This window comes from Phodopus roborovskii, unplaced genomic scaffold (genome assembly GCF_943737965.1).
Source record: "Phodopus roborovskii unplaced genomic scaffold, PHOROB, whole genome shotgun sequence".
In the NCBI taxonomy this organism is placed as follows: domain Eukaryota; kingdom Metazoa; phylum Chordata; class Mammalia; order Rodentia; family Cricetidae; genus Phodopus; species Phodopus roborovskii.
In genome coordinates, this window is record NW_026126619.1 from 829,640 (window position 1) to 851,967 (window position 22,328).

A 22,328-nucleotide genomic window follows, 5' to 3' on the forward strand; every position below is an offset into this window, starting at 1 on the left:
TCCTGACATCCCCCCATGTCCCTTCTACCCCCTACCAACATCCAGTCCTCACTCTTTCTGTTCAGAAGAAGACAGGTATATCAACAAAACAAGGTATATGAAGTTGTAGTAAAACTAATCATATTGCCTTTTATTGAGGCTGAGCACTGCAACCCAGTATGAGGAATATGGTCCCAAAAGCCAGTAACAGTATCAGAAATAGCATGGGACTGACCTAGGTCTTCTGAATATATCTGACAGTTGTGTAGCTTGGCCTTCTTGTGGGACTCTTAACAATGAGAGAAGGGGCTACCTCTGACTTTTGTTCATTGTTTTATTAGTGATGAGTTATTGAACGACAATAGTAATATTGAATTTTCTTTATTCCAGGGTGACAGTACTTTTTATATAGGACAGATTATGACAACTTCTTTCTTAAGGTAAGATGGTTTACAAAGTTGTGTTCTGCGGAACTATACATTTTTTTTTAACAAAATATTCCATAAATTTGCTGGTAGTGCCTATATTTTGCTTTGATTTAGGGGTCTTATCATTAGTTTTATGACCGTAATACTTTTGTTCAACTGAATCACTTACACAATAATTCTAAGGATGTTCCTAAGACAGCATCTGAGTAGAATATATGGGGCTTGGTGTTTTAATTAAAACAGAAATATGTTAACCATTAAAATAGAGTAATGGGGTAAAAAGTATAATATTGTAAGACAAGTAATAAAATATACTAACATAAGTAAGCTATCTCGTGAGCCTTTCACAGATATGTTAATATTTTAAATCCTCCTAAAACTATAAACACATTGGACTATCAATCTTCTTGAACCTCTAACCTCTTCAGCTAATTTCACGGGTACTTTTGCTCTGTCTGCTTTGTTAGTCAGTGGTTGGTTATCCATACCCAAAAGCCTGGCCACATTAGAAAAGCAATGGATTTTGATTAAAACGTTGCAAACACTTGAAGGGTCATGTTTTTCAGATAAGTGTAAATGGAAATATTTTTCTTTTTTGACTTAAATTCAATAACTAACCCCTGCTAACCCTTTATTTCAAACTAATTTATGACTTCTACAAATTTTCAATCTTTTCTTTCTATAATTCTGTTATGCTTTTATGATTTCTTTTCCTTCCCTAAAGCAAGGAATTTTTAATCCATTAATCTCAGCAAACTATTAAGTCTTGTCAACAGAGAAAATGGGTATGAACTTTGTGTGAGCAATTTGAAGAAAACAAAGTAATTGGTGTTTTTCTTCTAATTTTTTGTACTCGAATAATATGACTTGTAATGCTTTAAGATTTGTGTAATTATCATTATTGCTACTGCTTATCTACAAAACCATGTGAAGCACCTATTTTAAGTATATGAGAAGTCTTGTTGGAGGAAGTACACCATTAGAGATTGTAGCACAAATAATAAAAACCAAGAGACAAACGTTGGGGTTCAAGCTGAACATCAGAAAAGCAAAGCAGCCAACCACTAGAGTTCTTATTACTAGCAAGGCTGGTGATTGAATGTCGAATCCTGAATTCTGAATCCCCTGAGCTCTTAGCGTGTATGCCTCTCTAATGCTAGGATTAAACGCATGCACTTTCCAGCCTGCCCAACCTCTATGGCTAACTAGTGTGGCTGCTGGGATTAAAGGTGAGTACCATCACTGCTTGGCCTTTATGGCTGTGGCTAGCTTTGCGTTCTTATCTCCAGGCAAGCTTTGTTAGATCATAAACAATGTATCTTGAAAAGTATGTTTATTCTCCTTGTACCAATATGTACTAGTGTCTAAATGTTTTAGAGCTTTTATAAATAATGTCACCCAGTTGTCTACTGTTTTTTTTTTTTTAATGAGCAATAAATCACCATAAGAAGTGGTCTGTGAGGGTTCATAAGCACATTCCTCTTTCTGTGTGTGTGTAAAATGTGATCTCTTTTCTTTCCTCTGTTACCATGCCTTCTCCATCTATGATGCATTCTACTCTTCTGTAACTGTCATCTAAAATTCACCTTTTCTTCCCTAAATTATTTCTTGTCAGAATATTTTTTCATAGTGACAAAAAAGTAATTAATACACTCAGGTTCATTAGGTATAAAATAAAGCAGCTGTCATTGTCACCCCATGGTATAAACATTTAAAATAAAAACTGTTGGAAAAAATTAAAACCATCACAATGATTTAAAACAGCCTCATTCTCGTTAAGAAAATGCCATTTTCGTGGTTCTATACTTTATTGCAAATGACAAATTTAATAGAAAGTCCAGTTTTGCATTAAACTGCTACTTAATGTATGTCAGGGTTTTGTGGGTTTTTTGTTTGTTTTTGTTTGTTTGTTTGTTTTTTTACAAAAATATATAATATGACAACATAAATCTTTATGTGGTTAAGAGTTAACCCATAAGTACTGAGTTCATTTTCACAACCTATATTATTTTAAAATTATATCATTTCCCAATAGTATCCAGTACATATGATCATTCCCAAATATTTAAAGTAAATAGGGTTCATCTTTCTTCTTATTATATCATCGAGCAGAGATCTGTGATTATATGCCATGTTTCTTGCCTTTGCACTACTAAAGAGGTTAATAGCGAAAACAACAACAACAACAAAAAAACTGTCTGCATTGAATTGGATTTCTTAGCTTGGTAGAAGAATATATATATATATATATATATATATATATATATATATATATACATATATAAGCTATTGGCATTTCAGTATTCAATATGAGCCCATGGGAAATCTTAATTCCGCATAGCACTGTTTTTGGGGTAGTGATAAAAGTCGAGTTCAAAATGTTTGCGTTTTGGCTTAAGTATGTCAAATTGTATGAGTATTTTAATCTCCCCAGGTGCATTATTAGCTCAATCACATCAAGCTTTTTTCTGCTTTCAACTTCAGCCTTGAACAGATTGTGCTCAAATTCTCAGCTTCTGCATTTCTGTTTCAAGGAAACGGTTGCTTTGTATGAAATAAATTCGGCTCACAGACTGAAGAAATAAATACCAACCAATGTTTTGGAAGTTACATAACCCCTATTTTTAGTTAAAAAATAGTAGGTTTGAAAATGACAGAAAACTTCCTTAAGCATGCGGAGCACACACCATGGATGGCTTCGGGTTCCCAGACATTGGGCACTCCTTCATGCTCTGCACGAAAAGTCTGCACAACAGACAAGCAAACAAGTTTGTGAGAACCATCTTGCTACTTAACAAATGAAATGCTGCAGAATGGGGAGACCTGCAATTCTCAGGACGTTCACATAGCCCTTAACTTCCCTTTGTGTGTTGTGTATTTGTGTGCATGTGTGCACGACAGAGTGTACAAGGAACACGTTTGCCTTCACACACACACACACACACACACACACACACAGGGAAGACAGAGGAAAACATGTGTGAGAGCACATATGTGTACAGATACACTAACACATTTGTCTCCCAGTGTGTGTAGACCAGAGATCAACCTCAAGCTTCATTTCTCAGAGTATCTATCAACCCACTTTATAACGGGTTCTCTTACCATCTTAAATCTCACCAATTAGGCTCTACCACTGGCTCTCCACCTTCCGAATGCTTCAAAAATTGAATATAGTTGTTGGAGTTGTGGTAACCCCCAAATAGATAAACCTTAAAATTATTGTATTGCTTTTTCTTGCTATTGCTGTGAATAATAATGCAAATGTCTGATGTGCAGGATATCTGATATGCAACCCCCAAAGGGGTCATGACTGACAGGTTGGAATCTACTGGGCTACACTGCCTAAACAGTGAGATCCAGATATTTTGCTGTCAATTCACTAACCACTTAGTCAAAGATATTGGTCTCTATCACAGTATAATTAATATTATGCTGAGAAACAATATAAATGTGTTGTTGTATCTTAATCAAGTTCTTCCATCCTTAGCCTCTTTTAGTTAAAAAAAAATCTTTTATGGCACTGAAGGTTTAAGCTGTGCCTTGTATGTGATAGGCAGAAACTCTACCTCCTGGGCTGCACGACCAGCTCATATCACTTTTTTAATGTTTCAATGCAATGTGTTGTCTAAATGGATTCTCAGTAAGCTCTTGAAACCAGAGGAAGTTTTTATTTATATTCATGGTTGATTTTGGTCCAGTCAGTTTTGTCATTTGCTATGCTTTATTCTGTATAGTAAGATGGTAAGATATAACAACCTCCTGAACTCAGTATTATGAACATCGTCCCTTAGTTGAGTGTAAACAAATTCTGGCACAGTAACATTTTTCATTTCCCAAGCTGCTTTCAAGGTCAGTATCATAGACATTACACAAGTTTTTCACAATCTATTTTCCTTTTCACCACCACCATGAAATTCTAAGATTCAAAATCCTAGGGACAAGTTTATATATTTAACAGTGTTGTGGAGATGGGCCAGTGATTTATCTCTCTGAGCATCCTTAGTTTGAAATGGTACATGAATTAAACCATTCATTGCTATTTTTTTCTTCCTTTCTTTAAACTAAGCTGGTCATTTACAGTTTAATACATTCTTTACTTTCAGTGGGCTCTTCTTAATGAGCATAATAAGCACATTCTGTTGCTCCATGCACCTAAGAAATTTGCTACAGATTGTCATTAATGAATGTTTTATACTGTCTAAATGCACATGTAGGTAATTTTAATTGAACTCTCGATACTCTATTTCATATAATAACTGTACTTTCATTTCCTTTATGATGTCAAATAATGCTACAAACATTAATTAATAATATAAAGTGGCAACTCTGGGCAAGAGTCTAATTGCAGTGTGTCTATCCTCAGAGGCCCTTCATTAGGTCTAAAGAAAGTATCTCTGACATCATACATATCCACTGAAGAAGAAAAACTGAAGAAAGTAATAATTCACAGTCATTAAATATATAAGAAGTCACTATCCTCTATTTCCTTTAGGGATCTAGGTTGCTTACTGATTTAAAATGAGAAATTTTAATTACCCAAAGATGAAGGAGAAATATTGAGTTCTCACATAGTCAAGAGGGTTTTGTTAATTTGCTTTTGCTTTGCTAGATTTTACTACAGCAGATCTAGGTGGAAGCATTTTGAATGTATTAAAAGAGTTTATGTTTAAAATGTACTAAAATAAACATTGTATCTACAAACTTTCCGTTGGAATCATGCTAACAATTATCAATGACAACAGATTAAGGCCTGCCCTGTATATTAACTTTTATTTTCCAAGGCACAGCCTGCTTTATAACTCTTCCTGGTTTGAATGGATGATGGTATGTACTTTTGCCTTGAAGTGGGTTGAATTCTAATAAGCTTGGAAAACTTTCTCCATAGAGTCATTTTACTTAATTCGTTGACCCAAAGCTAAACCAATAAAACTATGTGATACCAATCAATTGAAAGTACTCAATACTCTTATAAACACAGCATAGTTATACTTTATTAAAAATTATAAATAATAAACAAAACAATCTACAGAATTTGTATTCGTGTCAACAAAGCATGCTTTAATTCTGTCATACATGCTATTTTTGTAACATGAAAAATAAAAGAACCAGAGACTCATACTGGGGTTAAGCTTCAAGCTGAAGATCAGGGAAGTAAAGCAGCCAGCCACTTCCTCTTACTGCTTCCTAAATTTGAAAGGGCTGGTCTTGTCTCCACAATTCTCATCAAGCTTCAGACAGCTGCCACTCCTCAGTGTGGCTGGAGAATGAATTTCTGATACTGACTACTGAAGACCCTGCTCCTATATTTTATACTCCTCTAGGACTGGGATTACTGGCATGTGACCCTGGTGTTCAGATCATCCTTATGTGAGCTGTTTCTCATTAGGGCTGGATCAATTTTGAGTAGATCTGGGTGACCTTGGACTCACAGAGACCTGTCTAATCATGAGTGCTAGGATTAAAGTTGTGTACCACCACTGCCTGATCTCTATATCTTGAGGATGACATTGATTTATGAATCCTCGGGCAATCTTTAATAAATAATATACCACCAAACTTTTGATTATATGAATTCATTTGACAGTTGTGTGTTACACAAACAATTGTGTGGCACATGGCTAAATTTTGATATCTTACAACCAAAAGTTCTATAAATTCTAAAAATGATATGTGAACTCCACAGTGTAATTATATTCACGTTAAGCCAGAGTTAAGAATTAAACTGATGTGCACTTATCCATTTACCAAGCACAGGTTATGTAAAATCAATAAAGCAATAACTTTTCCAATGCCCTGTTTATAATACTGCAGGATACACAGCCTGCCTAGATGTCTGTTAACAGAGTAACTGATAAACTGCAGTGTGAACAATGTATTTTTAACCTAGAATAAAGAATGAAATATTATGATTCAAAAAGCAAACAAACAAACTTTAGAAGTCAAGTATTGATATACTGAATTCAAAGTTAAGAATCTATGTGTGAAAGCTCTTCCTAAAATGACACAGCCAGTAAAGAGAAGAAAGTTCAGAGGAGTCTTCTCCAATCTATCTGGAGTCCATATTCTATGCCAAAATGAGGTGATATGCGGAGTTGCCCTGAAACATAAATAAGAGTTCATTTACCACTTAAGATGATGAAATTTGAATCATAGGAAACAACGAAACAAATGCCCTTGATAAAATGCATGCCATCATTTAAGGAAGGACGAGGCTCTTTTTGCTAAATAGTGATTCCTGAAATGGGGCTTTTATTGACAAAGTCAAAAATTCAGGCAGCTGTCAACATCTAACATTTCTTATAGGGAAAGATAAAGTATATATTCCTTGCTAAATGCTTTCATATAAGGGAATAAAACTAGAGCAAATGGGAGCTTTATAAAGACACCCCTGGCATCAGCATGAAGGATGCACTAAAGGAATTTGGAATTTTGATCTGGCAATTAATAAAACTCTGGTATAGCAATGATGACACAATAGTTCATTTTGATAAAAACATTAATCAAGAACATAGACTTCTGCTTTTGATCAACATATTCTTAATGAAATACTCTTGGATTGTTTTAAGAACTAAATATGCAATATTTACTAAACACTCAACCTTGTGTTTAGTAAATATTATTGTTATAGTGACCAAGCAAAGGATGGAGACTTTTCACCTACAGGACTTATTTCAGGAAAAAAAGAGTCTGATAGAAAACATTAACAGAACAGTGTCAGGGACTTTTCTGAGGTACAGTGCCCTGTGATGGGTGAGATGCTGGGTGTCTCAAGTTGAAGTGACAGAGTAAAAAAAGAAGTCATCATAGTGTTTCTTAAACATAATGGCACACTTGAAATATGCAAGTCAGGTGGCACTTCAAAGATATTGTCCTATTATAATTAGCCAGAAAAATATGAGCCTGTTAGAAACACAGAGGAGAGAGATACAGACAGAGAGGGAGGCGGGAAGAACACCAGTAGAGCTGAAGAAATGACCAGAGCGTAACTGGGGTGAAAGCATGCAGATTCCACCGACATGGAAACACTGGTCTCTGGAAATTGGTACCTATAAGTGGTTTATTCAGTTTGGGAAAACAACCTTGTCTAATTTTGTATATCTCTAAGTCCAACTCAGAAGAGTGACACACAATGAACATGGGTTCAGCAACTTTATTGTAAAAAAAAAAAAAATAACAAACATGAATATTGCATAATATATCTGTGATCTATAACTGACTTGTAATAAAATTATAATAAATTCCCTCCATTAGTGATTTATGTTCTGATTGGACTGCATCAACTCACAGAAAGACATAAGAAATAAATCTTGTGTTGCTTGGTTAACACGTTGGGTTATTATTTCCATTGAGTGGCATTAATTGTTCATAATTTCTAATTTTTGGGCTAAACATTGTCAGCAAAATATGACTTGACATTTTATTATACTGGACTAAGCTTACAAAGAAGATACTTTATATTTTCAGAAGCCAATATATTCATATTTGTTTCTTTATTGATTATTCATGAACACATGTGGCTCCAAAATATGGCAGGTATATTAATTCATTAAGAAAAATAAATGAATATGATGACATTTATAAACCAAAGCCAAATTATTTCAGTTGTGTATGAGATCTACACTGAATTAAAACACTTAATCTATGATTCCAGAGTCACTTCTAATATTAAAATCTATCTGTTTTGGTAACATTATATCTGAAGGGTCTTACAGTTTAAAATTTTCTTGTGTATACAGCAAGGAATATTCTCAAGTCAAATTACAAAATCTGAGAACAATGATTTTAACGTGATCATAGCATAATAGAGAGAGTACTTATAAAGAGAATTTTCATATAAAGCAAAATGTGTACTAAACCTATGGATATTAAAATATCCTTTAAAGGATATTAATATTCCTTTAAATCCTAGAAGATATTCCAAATTGCAAATTAATATTAGAACATTAATTTTCCCCATTTTAAAATCCATGTTTATTAATAGAACAAAACCCCAAATTCTTAAATAGCCAATAATCATCTGTCTTTCATTTTCCTACTCACAGAATTTTTTCCAAAGTGTATGCTCAATAAAAAAATAGTTACTATATTCCCTAACACCCTGCTAGTATTTTATTTAGTGATTTGCCCATACCTTTAAATTAAAAGCAACAGAATATGATGGTGATGATGATTAAAGTTATCTCAAATTGAAAGAATAAAGATTGTGATGTGATTCAGTGTCCAGACTCTGGACAAACTGGGTTTTAATCATATTCTTATCATATAAAATCTGTTCATCTGAAAAGGAGAAGGACCAGAGGAGACAGATGCACCAAAATAAAGAATTATAAAATGTCATTAGGAAACCTATTACTTTAAAAGCTAAAAAACATAAAATGCACATTCTGGACATTTTGGGAGATGCTTTATTAATACTGTGGGCATACTACTCCAGAGCGGAAGATGATTCTGATCCTACAGTCATATGGGTTACTTTAAGGGAAAGTGAACCCTCTTCTGGCCTCCACAGGCTCCTAGTTGAACATGAAAACACGTACACTAAGGGCACACACATATACACATAAAATAAATATAGAACATGTGGTGATGGCACATACCTTTAACCTCAGAATTTGGGGGTCAGAGGCAGGCAGATTCCTGCAAGTCTGAGGACAGACAGCCTGGTGTATAAACTGAGCTGAGAGAGAGAGAGAGAGAGAGAGAGAGAGAGAGAGAGAGAGAGAGAGAGAGGGGGAGGAGAGAGTGTATCGGAGGGGATTATTTAATGTTATTACCTTTGTTTGCATGTATAAATGGATATGTTAGGAATAATCTGATAGCTAGTTTGTTATAAAGTTTGGACACATTATAACATGAAATTCCCTGCACAAAGCAAACACCACAGAACAGCTATATGCATTGGTAATGTATGGCTGGGAAAACGTCTGTCTGAAACTACATGATTGTCTGTTAATAAGTTTCATCTCATCTTTACTTACATTTCATTGTCATTCACAAATGTCAATCGCATGATCATCACAATTTCCAATAGTGCAGCCCACTAGGAAATTAACGATACAGTACTTGGGGTTCCAGTTAAGAAGTATCAAATTTTCAAGGCACATTGGTGTGAATTTTGTAGATAAATGAGATGTTAAAATGAGTTAACTTAAATACGTTCTGATCATAAAGTGATTTGTTTTCCCTAATGCATTTGATTTAATAGAAATATCCTATTCACAGTTTCTGGAATCTACATTAAAAAAAAAAACACCGAAATTAATGCAAATATTACATAGTAAACAAAATGTTGCATTGTGATTACAAACTATTTCTTAGAAGTTCCAAAAGTTTTTCCAGTGTTAGGTGAAGAATTCCCACCTGAGGACTGAGTCTAATATCCTGTTCCTACTCTTCCTAAATTGTATAGATAATTATTTAATCTTAAGCATAATATAAAAACAAATCATGAATGAAAAAGCAGGTTTTGAATCAATCATAAACTAAAAATAAAGAATATCGTATATATGTGAAAGGTATTTTTTTAAATATGGTTTTATGATTAGATAATTCAATATAGCTATTATGAGCTGTTTTTTTAATATGAAAGAAATGAAAACAGTCATTACCCAGGAAAGTATTCATAAATAGAGTGCCACAAATCCCCACTTAGCTCTTTCCTCCCATATTGCTGGGCTATGTCCTCATTTCATTTAGGATGAAATATAGTGTCAATTATACAACAGAAACAGATTTCCTGAAAGTTCCCTAATAATGGTTAATGTGTTTCTTATATTTTCTTCAAAACCTGGAAGTATTTACTGTAGATACTATTTGTTTTTCACATCTTTATTCAGTGTTGTCCAGCTTGTTAATTGGTACCATTTACATTTGTTTTCCTTGTTATTGAAAATAAATTTGTTTTTTCACCTATATATCTTGATTAAGGTTTCTTCTTAATTAAGTCCATTGCTCTTCTTTCTTAATAGAAATAAACATATCATTGTAACTTATCTGAGTCCCAGGGAGATGAAAAAAGGCCATGCATTATGAAGTCCTATAATGGAGTGGCTTTTCATGAGATAAATTTTAAAATATATGGGTGATTTTATAGCTTTAATAGGTACTTTTGCTCATAATTTACATGTGAGTCTCCAAACACCTGTAAATATTGTTCTATGAATTTCTCAAGATGAGATACAAAACTATTTAATTATCCAAATAATAATATTAGTATTTTAGTTTGAACCCTCTAGAGATTAGTCTTCAAGACATATATTTCATGCAATTCTTTCAATTTAATTGATTAGCTACATAATGTCATAATTCAGGGATGTTTTGATTTCACTTGGGAAATAGTGCTAGATAAATTAAAAGGATGAATATAGAAAAATTGGTTATCACTGCTGAGAATATTACTTTTTTCTAAACTGAGTTTTTGATTACAGGTTTTCATTATGCACTCAGACCGGAGCTTTGTAATCAATAAAGCAGTTCATAACATGAGAATTGAAAAAAATGACTGAAAAGTCAAAATAGAAATTACATTTATGGGAATGATAATATATCTATGTTAATATTTCTACGTTAAAATTCATTTTTCTACATTGAAACCACCTCTAAAAAAATATGATTAGGAGAAAAAGATGAAATCGTGATTCTGTTTCTGTCTGAGGATAAACAAATTGAGTTAAAACTGTCGTATACCCATTACTGTAGTTGGGCTTAATCTTTTTTTTTAAATATGTATATATGTAATTTCTTATTTTACATATCGTTTTCAGTTCCCTCTCCCTTCCTCCCTCCTATGTCCACTGACCCCCTCCCATCCCATCTCCCCCACTCCACAGGGAGGGTGATGTCTTCCAGTAGGGATCATTAAAATTTGTCAAGTCATTTCATGTTGGGTCTGGGCCCTCCCCAGGCTAAGGGAGTATCCCTCCATGAGGAATGTGCTCGCAACATCCTTTCGAGCACTAGGGATACATCCTGGTTCAGAGGTCCCTTAGACTGTGTTGGTCTTAATCTTGATCATAGCATTATTAACAGAAAAGAATAAGAAAATTTACATAGTTTCCAAATTTAATAGAAGGGGATTCTAACCTAAAAAGACTTAAAATATAAATAAGGTATTGTTACTAATATTTCTAAATTACACAATCATCTTGCTTCTAATTAATCAAGAATGGAAATTTCTATCTCAATTCACTAAAAAAACAAATTGAAGTCAATTAATACCATTTCTTATATGCTTGTTTATACGGAGCCTGAGATATTTAATTACATATATTAAATTACATTTGCAAGCATATGTTCCATAAAATAGATGAGCGGTAACTTTATACAATATGAAAGAACACAGAAGAGGAACCATTGATAATTAGCATTTGCTACATGAGAAGGCAGGCCTGGAACTACATTTATAGGACAATCACATTTGTCTTCAAATATCCCAAACTAATTAATCGTGATATTTCGTTGTGTGTATATGTGTGTGACATCCATGTGAGGTGATATATATATGTATGTATATATGTATGTATGTATCTATACATACAAATGTGTGTGTGTGTGTTTGTGTGTGCATGTTGAGTGTTTGAGTGTTGTGGGTACATGTATGCTGTGGCATGAGTATGGATGTCATAAGAACATTGTGGGTGTCAGGCCGGACTGTCCACCTCATTGTCCCTTGCAAGTCCAGCAAAAGGCTTGTCTCAGCATTAGCAATCTAACTTCTTGCTCTCCTTGCTGTGGTCCTTGGATGACTGACTTTTTTATTTAAAAAAAAACTTGCTTCAGCTCTTACATAAGTTACATTATTGTGTCAAGCATATAGTGTATACTGGGGATCTGAATTGAGGTTATCAGGACTGACAAAGTACTCTATGCACTGAATCATCATGATATTGTTAGATACCTCAAGGATTATAAAGTTAATCTGGTGAGATGTTTCAGTGGGTAAAAGTGCTTTGCATCCAAGCCAGAAGACATGAATTACATCTCTAGAACACACATGATGGAAGGTAAAAGTTGACTCCCGCAACCAGGTTTTGGAACTCCACATGTGAACCAAGACACATTTGTGCACACACACACACACACACACACACACACACACACACACACACACACACAAAGAATAAATGGAAAATTAAATTATTGCATAATAAAACAATCAAAACTAGTTATCTGTTTTGTCATGATTTCTGAAGTATATTAACTTGTACTCTGTTGGACAGCAGTAAGAAATTAAGAACATAGGAAAAAGCAAATATATCTGACCAAAACACAGATTTTTTTTGTTGCAGTTGCTCTATTTTCTGGATAAGAGATTGTAGTCACTGTTCCACCCACAGATATGTTGTGTCTATTTAAGTCTCAGTATTCATTTCAAGGAAAAATACAAATACATGTTAGTGGACTTAGATTTTAGAATTAAATAACAGATTTGGAATTTAATTTAGCATTTAGTAACAATTTAATAAAGCTTCAGAAAATCAATGCCTACCTAAAAGAAAGTAGTCTCTAAGTATATTATTTGAACATAGAAATGTATTTGAGCACATTGTTTCTACTTGTGGATTTTATGTGGTACTACTCTAAGTTAATTTACCTGGTCAGTGGTAATGCAGGTATGCATGGAGATCTTTTCTTTTTTCTTTTCTTTTCTTTTTTTTTTTCATTTTTTTTTTATTTTATATAACCAAGTCCATTTAAATGAAAACAAACATTTATAGACAATATTTGGGAATTTGGGCATTGTTCTTTCCTAACTACTTCCTGCTGGTAAGGGGCGCTGTCATGGGGGATTCGAAGAAGATTCAGAAATCCTGGCTGTAGTGTGTCAGGCTGCTTTGTCCAGCTGTTTGAATGTAGGATCACCTGGTACTCTGTTTCAGGTGGTCTGGCTTGATCAAACCACATTAGTCTGGAAGGAATCCACATCTTTTCATTTTCTGTAGAAACAAAAATAGAAATCCTTTTCCCCAGTAACTTGTCCTTGAACTTAAATTTTGGAGTCAAAGCATTTTTTTAATTAATTTATTATTTTACATGTTGATCCCAGTTCCCTCTCCCTACTTCCCTCCCAACCTCCCTTACTCCCTCCCTTCCTCTTTTCCTCCTTCCCTCCCTTTTACCCTCTGTGCCCTCTCACATACACTCTAACCTCCCTCCCCTCACATCCCCCCACCCCAATTCCATATGTAGGGGAATGCCATCCAGTTGGGATCATGTAGATCTGACAGGTCATGTGAACTAGGGACTAGGGCTTCTCTCCTGTCTCTAGGTTAAGGCAGTTATCCCTCCATGGGGGATGTGCTCCAAAGTCCTTTTGTGCCCCAGGGATACATCCTGGCTCCACTGTCTGAGGTCCTTTAGACTGCTCAGTCCTTCTGGCTGAGACCCATATTAAGGGGGCCCTGATCAGTCCCATGCTGGCTTCCCAGCTATCAGTCTGGTAGCCTGTTAGCTCCTCCTCGTTCAGGTAAGCTGTCTGTATGTGTTTCTGCCGCATGGTCTTGTCCTCTCCCTCTGCATCTGAGTTCTACTTCGACTCAGTGTTTATGTATGGGTGTTTGCTTCTGTTTCCAACAGGCATTAGTTGAGGGCTCCATGGATAAGTTAGTTGTTGATCTCACTCTCCAGGAAGGGCATTTATGATAGCCTTTCCATGGAAGCTCAAATTGTTAGTTGGCATCAGTCTTGTAATTCTCTAGACCTTTCTTTGTATTCAATTTTTATCTTCAAACCAATATTGGCTCCCTATTTTATGTTCTCTCTCTCTCTCTCTCTCTCTCTCTCTCTCTCTCTCTCTCTCTCTCTCTCTCTTTCCTGTCTTCTATTCCTAACCAGGCTAAATATTCCTAGTCACACATGTTTTCCTTTCCTCCCCCTCATTTTCTCCTACTTCTGTCTCCATTCACTCCCTGCCCCACTTCCCCTGTGCTTTGGGGGACTTGTCCACTACCAGTTCTGTGAGAAACTTTATATGAATCTCTTAGAATACACCGTGTATCCCAGTTCCTCTGGTGGTGTGAATTATAGGCTGGTGATCCTTTGCTCTAGGTCTAAAATCCATATATGAGTGAGTACATACTATGTTCCTCTTTTTGTGACTGGGTTACCTCATTCAGGATGGTTTCTTCAAGTGCCATCCACTTGCCTGCGAATTTCAAGATACCATTATTTTTTTCTGCAGAGTAGTATTCCATTGTGTAGATGTGCGTCTTGATTAACCATTCTTAAATTGAGGGGCATCTAGGTTGCTTCCAGGTACTTGCTATTACAAGTAGTGCTGCTATGAACATAGTTGAATAGATGTCTTTGTTGCATGGATGTGAATCCTTTGGGTATATGCCTAAGAGTGGGATTGCCGGGTCCTGTGGTAAACTAATTCAAAGAGACAGAGAAAGAAATCAGAGAAACATCACCCTTTACAATAGCCACAAGCAACATAAAGTATCTTGGTGTAACACTTACCAAACAAGTAAAAGACCTATATAATAAGAACTTTGTGGCTCTAAAGAAAGAAATTAAAGAAGATACCAGAAAATGGAAAGATCTCCCATGCTCTTGGATAGGTAGGATAAACATAGTAAAAATGGCAATCTTGCCAAAAGCAATCTACAGATTCAATGCAATCCCCATTAAAATCCCACCACAATTCTTCACCGACCGTGAAAGGATAATAATCAACTATATATGGGAAAAAAAAAAGACCCAGGATAGCCTATTCAATAAAAGAACTTCAGGAGGAATCACCATTCCTGACTTTAAGCTCTACTACAGAGCTATAGTTCTGAAAACAGCCTGGTATTGGCATAAAAAGAGACAGGTAGACCAATGGAATCGAATTGAAAATCCTGATATTAATCCACGCACCTATGAACACCTGCTTTTCAACAAAACAGCTAAAATTATACAATGGGGTGAGGACAGCATCTCCAACAAATGGTGCTGACACAATTGGATGAGGGTGTGTAGAAGATTGCAGATAGACCCATGTCTGTCACCATGCACAAAACTCAAGTTCAAATGGATCAAAGACCTCAACATCAATCCAGCCACATTGAACCTCTTAGAAGAGAAAGTAGGAAGTACCCTTGACCAACCCTTGGTATAGGATACTGCTTCCTGAACATAACTCCAGGGGCACAGACACTGAGAGAAACAATTAATAAATGGGACCTCTTCAAACTTAGAAGCTTCTTCTGTAAGGCAAAGGAAACAGTAGACAAGCCCACAGACTGGGAAAAGATTTTCACCAATCCTATATCCGACAAAGGGCTGATCTCCAAAATATACAAAGAACTCAAGAAACTAGTCAACACAACACCAAATAACCCTATTAAAAAATGGGGTACAGAACTGAAGAAAGAATTCTCAATAGAGAAAATCAAAAAGGCTGAAAGACACTTAAGAAAATGCTCCACATCCTTAGCTATCAGGGAAATGCAAATCAAAACAACTTTGAGATACCATCTTACCCCTGCCAGAATGGCTGAAATTAGAAACACCAGTGATGACTCATGTTGGAAAGGATGTGGAGAAAGGGGAACACTCCTCCACTGCTGGTGGGAGTGCAAACTCATACAGCCATTTTGGAGATCAGTATGGTGGTTCCTCAGCATGGAGATCTTTTCAAACTAGATTATTTCATTTTGTGCTCTTCTGGAAAGTGTACATACAAGCTTTTAGCCCTCCATGGTAGAAGTAGGATTACTAGTCTGATTCAGTATTACTGATTTAGTCAAATTTTACCTTTGGAAGCAAGGATTTTATGTGTCTCCATTAAGCTACTTTTGTAGATGATGGTAGATAATATTCTTGTGTTTATAACCAGTTCCTTATCCTACCCCTACAGCATATTCACTCTCTTGCATACTCCTCTTAAAACTGAAACTGAACTTGTGTGTTACAGTAAGCATGAATGTTTCTGTTATTCAGATACAGTTTGCTGTTACAGGAGTCATATTCTGGAAGCTAGTCCTTAGTGTACTGTAGCCTGGGTACTAGACCTAAACATGATGCATACACATATGATCAGGCAAAGTACTCATGAATGGATTAAAAAAAAACCACATAGATTAAATAAATAAATAAGCCTGGCACTTGAGTCATTTTCTGCCTGCTACACAGCTACTTGTGATGTCATGAACCAGGTGGATCTCATTAAATGCAAACGGAGAAGGATTGCCTAATTTCCATCCAAGCATAGAATGATTGCTTACTTTAAATCCTTCAGTCTCTGTTGAATTTAATAAATTTGTCTTTAATGTTTTTGTAGAGTAGAAAGCCTAGAGTATTTCATTAACTCAAGAGAAAATAAAATAATGCTAATATAGTGTAACAGCATAATACCATATTAATTTATCAAGGATTTAACAATGAGCATGGTGCCTCCCTCTGAGGTAGTTGTGATTGCCACAAAAATTGTTGCTTTGGTGTCTACCTCAACTTAGAATAGATCTCATGGTTATAATAACCTTTAGAGCAAGCAAAGTTGTGTGCTAAGAAAGTTCTACATTCCTACTATGACTTTTCTTCTAGTCAGAAAACATTTTTTCTTTCAAATCTTGATAAAGAAGTAGAAACCATCAGGGGAAATGCCATCCTGAATGGTTAACTTTAGTTAACTTTAATCCTGAAGAAGATTGCCTTGTCTGCCCAACAGTACCCTCACATTTGCTGTTTTTATAGTAGGTGACAGGGATACCCCACCCTGTCAGTGTTCCTACTTCTGTCTATGTTGTAATTTAATGTGAGCCACAAAAAAATAAATCTCGCTTGGTATTGCTGTGAACTCTAAGGAATGGCCCTGCTGCCATCATTTTTCACTTTATTGCTACTTACATCTACGAATGAATGGCACAACTTGGGGGGACAGAAAAACTCTGAGGGGGGAAAAACAATTACGTTTGCTGCTATCAATATTGGAGACTTTTGTACCAAATATAATGATAATCGTGTTTTTTTTTTTTTCTTTTTAAGCTTTCTGAAGCTTTTGCTATGTCAGCAACGTTCTTTCTATTCATCAGAAAGTATTGACTGGTGCCCTGAGGGCATGTTCAGCCTTCCAAAAGAGAAAAACAAATTGGGCAAGCATTAAAAAATGCAAGCCAAGCAAGTCCGATACACAGGGTGCCACATGTCAGAGAGATGAACTGTGACTCTTATATTTTTTTTTGTATGTTTTCATTGATGTGACAGTAAATGTGATATATAAATCCTTGTATTTGAAAGATATATTTCAATTCGGGATTCTGTTTGTTTTAACACATATGAAACAAAGAATGTTATAAGTTGCTGCAACATTGATTTATATGTGTAATGACTTTGTTGTTCTTCTTGTTTGTTTTTCTCTCTCCAAAATCCTCAAATGCCCTTAACAGTTTTTACTGGAGAGGGGTGAGAAATACATAATTTTTTTCTGTTTACCATGAACATATGTAGAGTGAGCATAGCACTCATTAAAAATGACCAGTTTGCTGCAGGTAGCCCCAATTCTAGAAACATGAAGGTGTTGTCACTACAAACATAAGCATCTGTGTTGAAGCCAATACCTTTGCAATGTTCCAGTTAACCTGTCACTTTCTATCAGCATCAATTTTTTAGTAAATGGGCATTTTCACTGCATTGATGAAAACAAGCAAATAAATTACTATACTGGTAGCCTCTCATGGGAATAATACTTTGACAGTTTTTCATAGAGTTTATTTGCTTCTGTGAAAAAATAATTTGAAGCAAACAGTATAGATACATAGTATTTTAGTAACACAATGGGTATGTCAATATGTATATATGTGAATTAATGAAGGCAGCTAGAATAAATTTTGGAGTATCTGTCCTTATGTGTGTGTCTTCTAGAACTTTCTTTAATATATGGATTTTGATACTGAAAAACCAAATAACCTGTGTGGGAGTTCCCAAGGACAAGGGATTATGCTGTTGGCCTTTTTACTGCCCAAAATTTTAACACTATTTTCCAGACTCAGTCTTAAATATTCTTAAAAATGGGCAGTTATAAAATATTTCAGTCCTGAGACAGGCAGGGTGACACATGCCTTTATTCCCAGCACCTGGGAGGCAGCAGCAGATAGAACTCTGTGAGTTGGAAGCCAGCCTGATCTACAAAGAGAGTTCCAGGATAGCCAGAGCTGTTACAGACAAAACCTGTTTCGACAAACAGACACAAAAACAAACAAAAAATTCAGTTCACCGTGCAATTAACTATTGGCGTTGTTCTCACTTTTCACATGAATACATTATCAGTCATGAAAGAAAGTCTGTGGATGCTTTGTGAATGGTAAAAATGAAGCTCATCAGTCCATTAGCATTTTTGTGTTTAAAGAACATGGATATGGCACAGAAGGTCTGAGACAAAAGGAGAAGTCCTTTGTCGAGGTTTGAAGAATGCTACTCTAAATTAGGTTTGAAGAATGCTACTCTAAATTGGACATGATGGCACCAATCTGTAATTTCAGTTAGAAGGAGATGGAGATAGGATAATTACAAGCTTATGGAAGGCATGGGCAGTGTGGGACTCTTTCTTTTTTTTTTTAATTTAAATTAGAAACAAGTTTGATTTACATGTCAATCCCAGGTCCTTTACCTTCCTCCTCCTCTGCCCCCACCAACCCCTTTCCCATCTCTTTTCTGCTCCCCAGGGATTTTCAAAGTCTGTCATATCATTTGGAGCAGGAACTAGGCCCTCCCCCCATGTGTCTAGGCAGAGAAAGTATCCCTCTATGTGGAATGAGCCCCTAAAGTCCATTCCTATACTAGGGATAAATACTAATCTACTACCAGAGGCCCCATAGACTGCCCAGTCCTCATAACTAATCCACGTTCAAGGGGTCAGTGTCCTTCCTATGGTGGTTATCAGACCGTAGCTGATGGAAGAAGAAGCAGACACCTACAGCTAAACCAGAGTTGAATGCTTGAAATTCAGTTGCAGAGATGGAGGAGTGATGAGCAAAGGGGTCAAGACCAGGCTGGAAAAACCCACCACTAGTGTAGCCCATCACAGTGTTCTGAAACTCTCCTAACACACTTCTCCAACCTCCTCCACACAACCCAACTTTAATTGATTATATGTTTGCATTTTAATAACATACAGCTTCCATACACAACTATTATACTATGTTCCTCAAATTGGTTTAAAAATTAAACCTATAATCCAATACGGGAGATCAACTGGAGTCTCTTTGTTGATAAACTTTCCAGTTAATCCCTGGGTGTTTAAGAATAGATAACTTTAAGACAGGTTTGGTTCAAATGGAAAGAAAAAGAAATATTTAACAAGCCTGTAAGTGAAAAGTCTATTTTCTTATTTACTTACTATTTCATTTATGTAGGAAGAAAAACAGGTTGAATTTGGTAAGCAATTGAATAAAGAAAATAATAAAGCAGTATTTTTCAAGGAAATTTTGCAGACTCTTCACCAGAAAGCTGCTTCTGACTACTGTAAGAAGTAAACACTAGATTCCTAATTTCCTAAAGTAATCAAAACACTAGACTATCATCATATATGAAGCTGTAGTAATATATTATTTATGATTTATTAAAGCTTGCCTGAGTATTCAGAAAGTAAAGTCAGCTACAATCTATAGAAACCAGGCACATATCTTAAATCCCAATAGTCAGAAGCTAGGAATGGTGACACACAACTTTCATTCTAGGACTCAGGATTAAGAGATAGATGGATTTCTGTAAGCCCAAGGTCACCCAGATCTACACAAGAATGTATCATTCTAAAAGAGAATTATAGCTCACACCTTTAATCTCAACATTGGGGAAGAATATAAGACAGAAGCAAGGTCTCAGAGAGGCATTCATTCTCCAGCCACACTGGGGAGAGGAAAACAGTCTGAGGCTTGGTGAGACCTCATGGGCACCCAACCAGCCCATTCAACCTGAGGTAGAAGTGAGAAGCTAGTGGCCGGATGCTTTGCTTTTCTGATATTTGGCTTGAAGCTTGAACACCAATACTTTTATTTATTTGTGTTACATGAAGCAATGGCTCCAGTCATTGGTAGCAAGTAGACTTGAGTGATGAACTGTGATAAAAAGGGAACAAGATAGTTGTTTTATTAGGTTCCCACCAAGTGTTTCTAAGCTATGACTGAAGGAAAGAAGATGGAAGTGTGGACTGCTTGAGCTAACTAGGTGGAAAAGAATTTACCAGCTGTTGCAAGAGAAAGGAAAGACACATCCAGAGCTTAACTTCCAAGAGACATACATAAAGAAAGCTCAGGGTTCCACAACGAGATTCCTTCTAGGTTTAACCTGATAAGTTAACAATTCCTATGTATGGAAAAACTAAATGGAGAAATAGGCCATTAATCACAATAAAGTAATGGTTTAAGTTATTTCTAGGGTGTAGCAATAACAAGAATAATTTGTTTGCTTAGATAAGTTATTCCAAATCTGATATCAGGTGTAAGTCAGGAAATCATATGGCCAGTAAATCTGATACTAGCAGTGTCATATCCTGGGGATGTAAAAGTGATTGGCTTTCCTGAATACACTTCATCACATATTGCAGAAAATATTGGGAGATGTTAGATAGTAATGATGTGGTGCTGATCTGACCAGTCAACACTGATTGGCTGAATAATTTCCTTATAGATGGATATAGAGAAGTCATTTGTCAGATCAAGACTCCTTATTAGTTTCTAAGAGATATATACATTTTCTCAAACATTAAAACTGTTTCTCAAACTTTGGCTGCCTTTTAAGACATTAGCCTTACCTGTATTTTGATGACTGTCTTCACTTAAGCCACAAGTTTCAATTACTCTCATTGCTGTTGAAGAATGGCTGAAGTCACCACTGAAACTTTAGAACAATAAAAAAAAAAAAGAAAGAAAAGAAAAGAAAAAAAGAATATGGATGACGTTTTCCCCAGTCATCCAATCATCTACAAATAGATTTCTCAAAGAACCAATGAAAAATGAATCTTCTACACCTTCCAGAGTATATTTTACATGATATATCTACATTAGCAATCTAGTTTTCCTAAGCCTCATGTGCCTTCCTTTTATGTTAACAAAGGGAGATACAGTATTTCCAACTCGTTCTTGATGACCCATCATTTGATCTGTCTCTCAGTCAAGCAACCAATTATCAGAAGTCTTAGCCCCCTTTCCAACTCCTTGTTCTGCAAAATTAAGTTAATATTTGAGCCTTGGTAGGCCATAGTAAGAATTTTGTTAGACCCAACTTTACATTCTTCAATTATTTGCCTCCATCCTTTAAATTTTTTCTCATATGTGTGTTATTAGATTTCTGCCTGTATGAACTGGAAAACTAATTAGTTCTATTAGTTCTATAAGCATTCCATGTTCTTCTTGAGTCACACTTTGAACATTGTCTTTAGGGGGTGCCTGATTTTGAGAATACTTACAGGTTTGCAAAAAAAAATGTTGATCTGTAGGGTCAGGTTCTGAGGGTGATTCGCATACTATCCTATTTGGTAACTGCCTTCCATGAGCCTTTACTACTATTTCCAAGCCATAGTTCCCTATCTTAATGGTGAGGGCGAGAAAGCAGCTTCTGTTGGGAGTGGGGATGTTACAACTAGAACAATAAGACATATTCACTTTATAATTCATGTTTCCATTGTCATCGGATTGTTCCTACAAACTTTCTTCCCAAGTTCCTGGATCATGTTTTATTTCCAAACAATGTTTTCATTTTAACACTGCTTCAGAATTAGAATTCCACCCTAAAACAACCAGTCTTTAAGTAATTGTTTGAATTTAACACTTTTTGTTAGACACTCCTAGGCTTTTTATTTATGCAGTGCATTGCAATACCATACAATATAACACAATCAAAAACCACAGACCTACTTTTCAATTTCTGTCTTCTCATATTATGAATTAAAGAGGGACTTCTTTATAACTTTGGTTTTAATTAATTTCTCAATTATTT

At 35.5% G+C, this 22,328-nt stretch overlaps 1 protein-coding gene across 1 annotated transcript in view; it reads left to right on the forward strand.

Moving 5' to 3' along the window:
• The first annotated feature begins 366 nt into the window (after nucleotides 1–366).
• The window catches only part of Mgat4c (MGAT4 family member C), a 32,818-nt gene continuing 10,856 nt past the window's right edge, over nucleotides 367–22,328 (forward strand). Inside the window, exon 1 of the mRNA XM_051206419.1 lies at nucleotides 367–419. The gene's annotated coding sequence lies outside the window, so the exon portion shown is untranslated. The remainder of the gene's footprint in view (nucleotides 420–22,328) is intronic.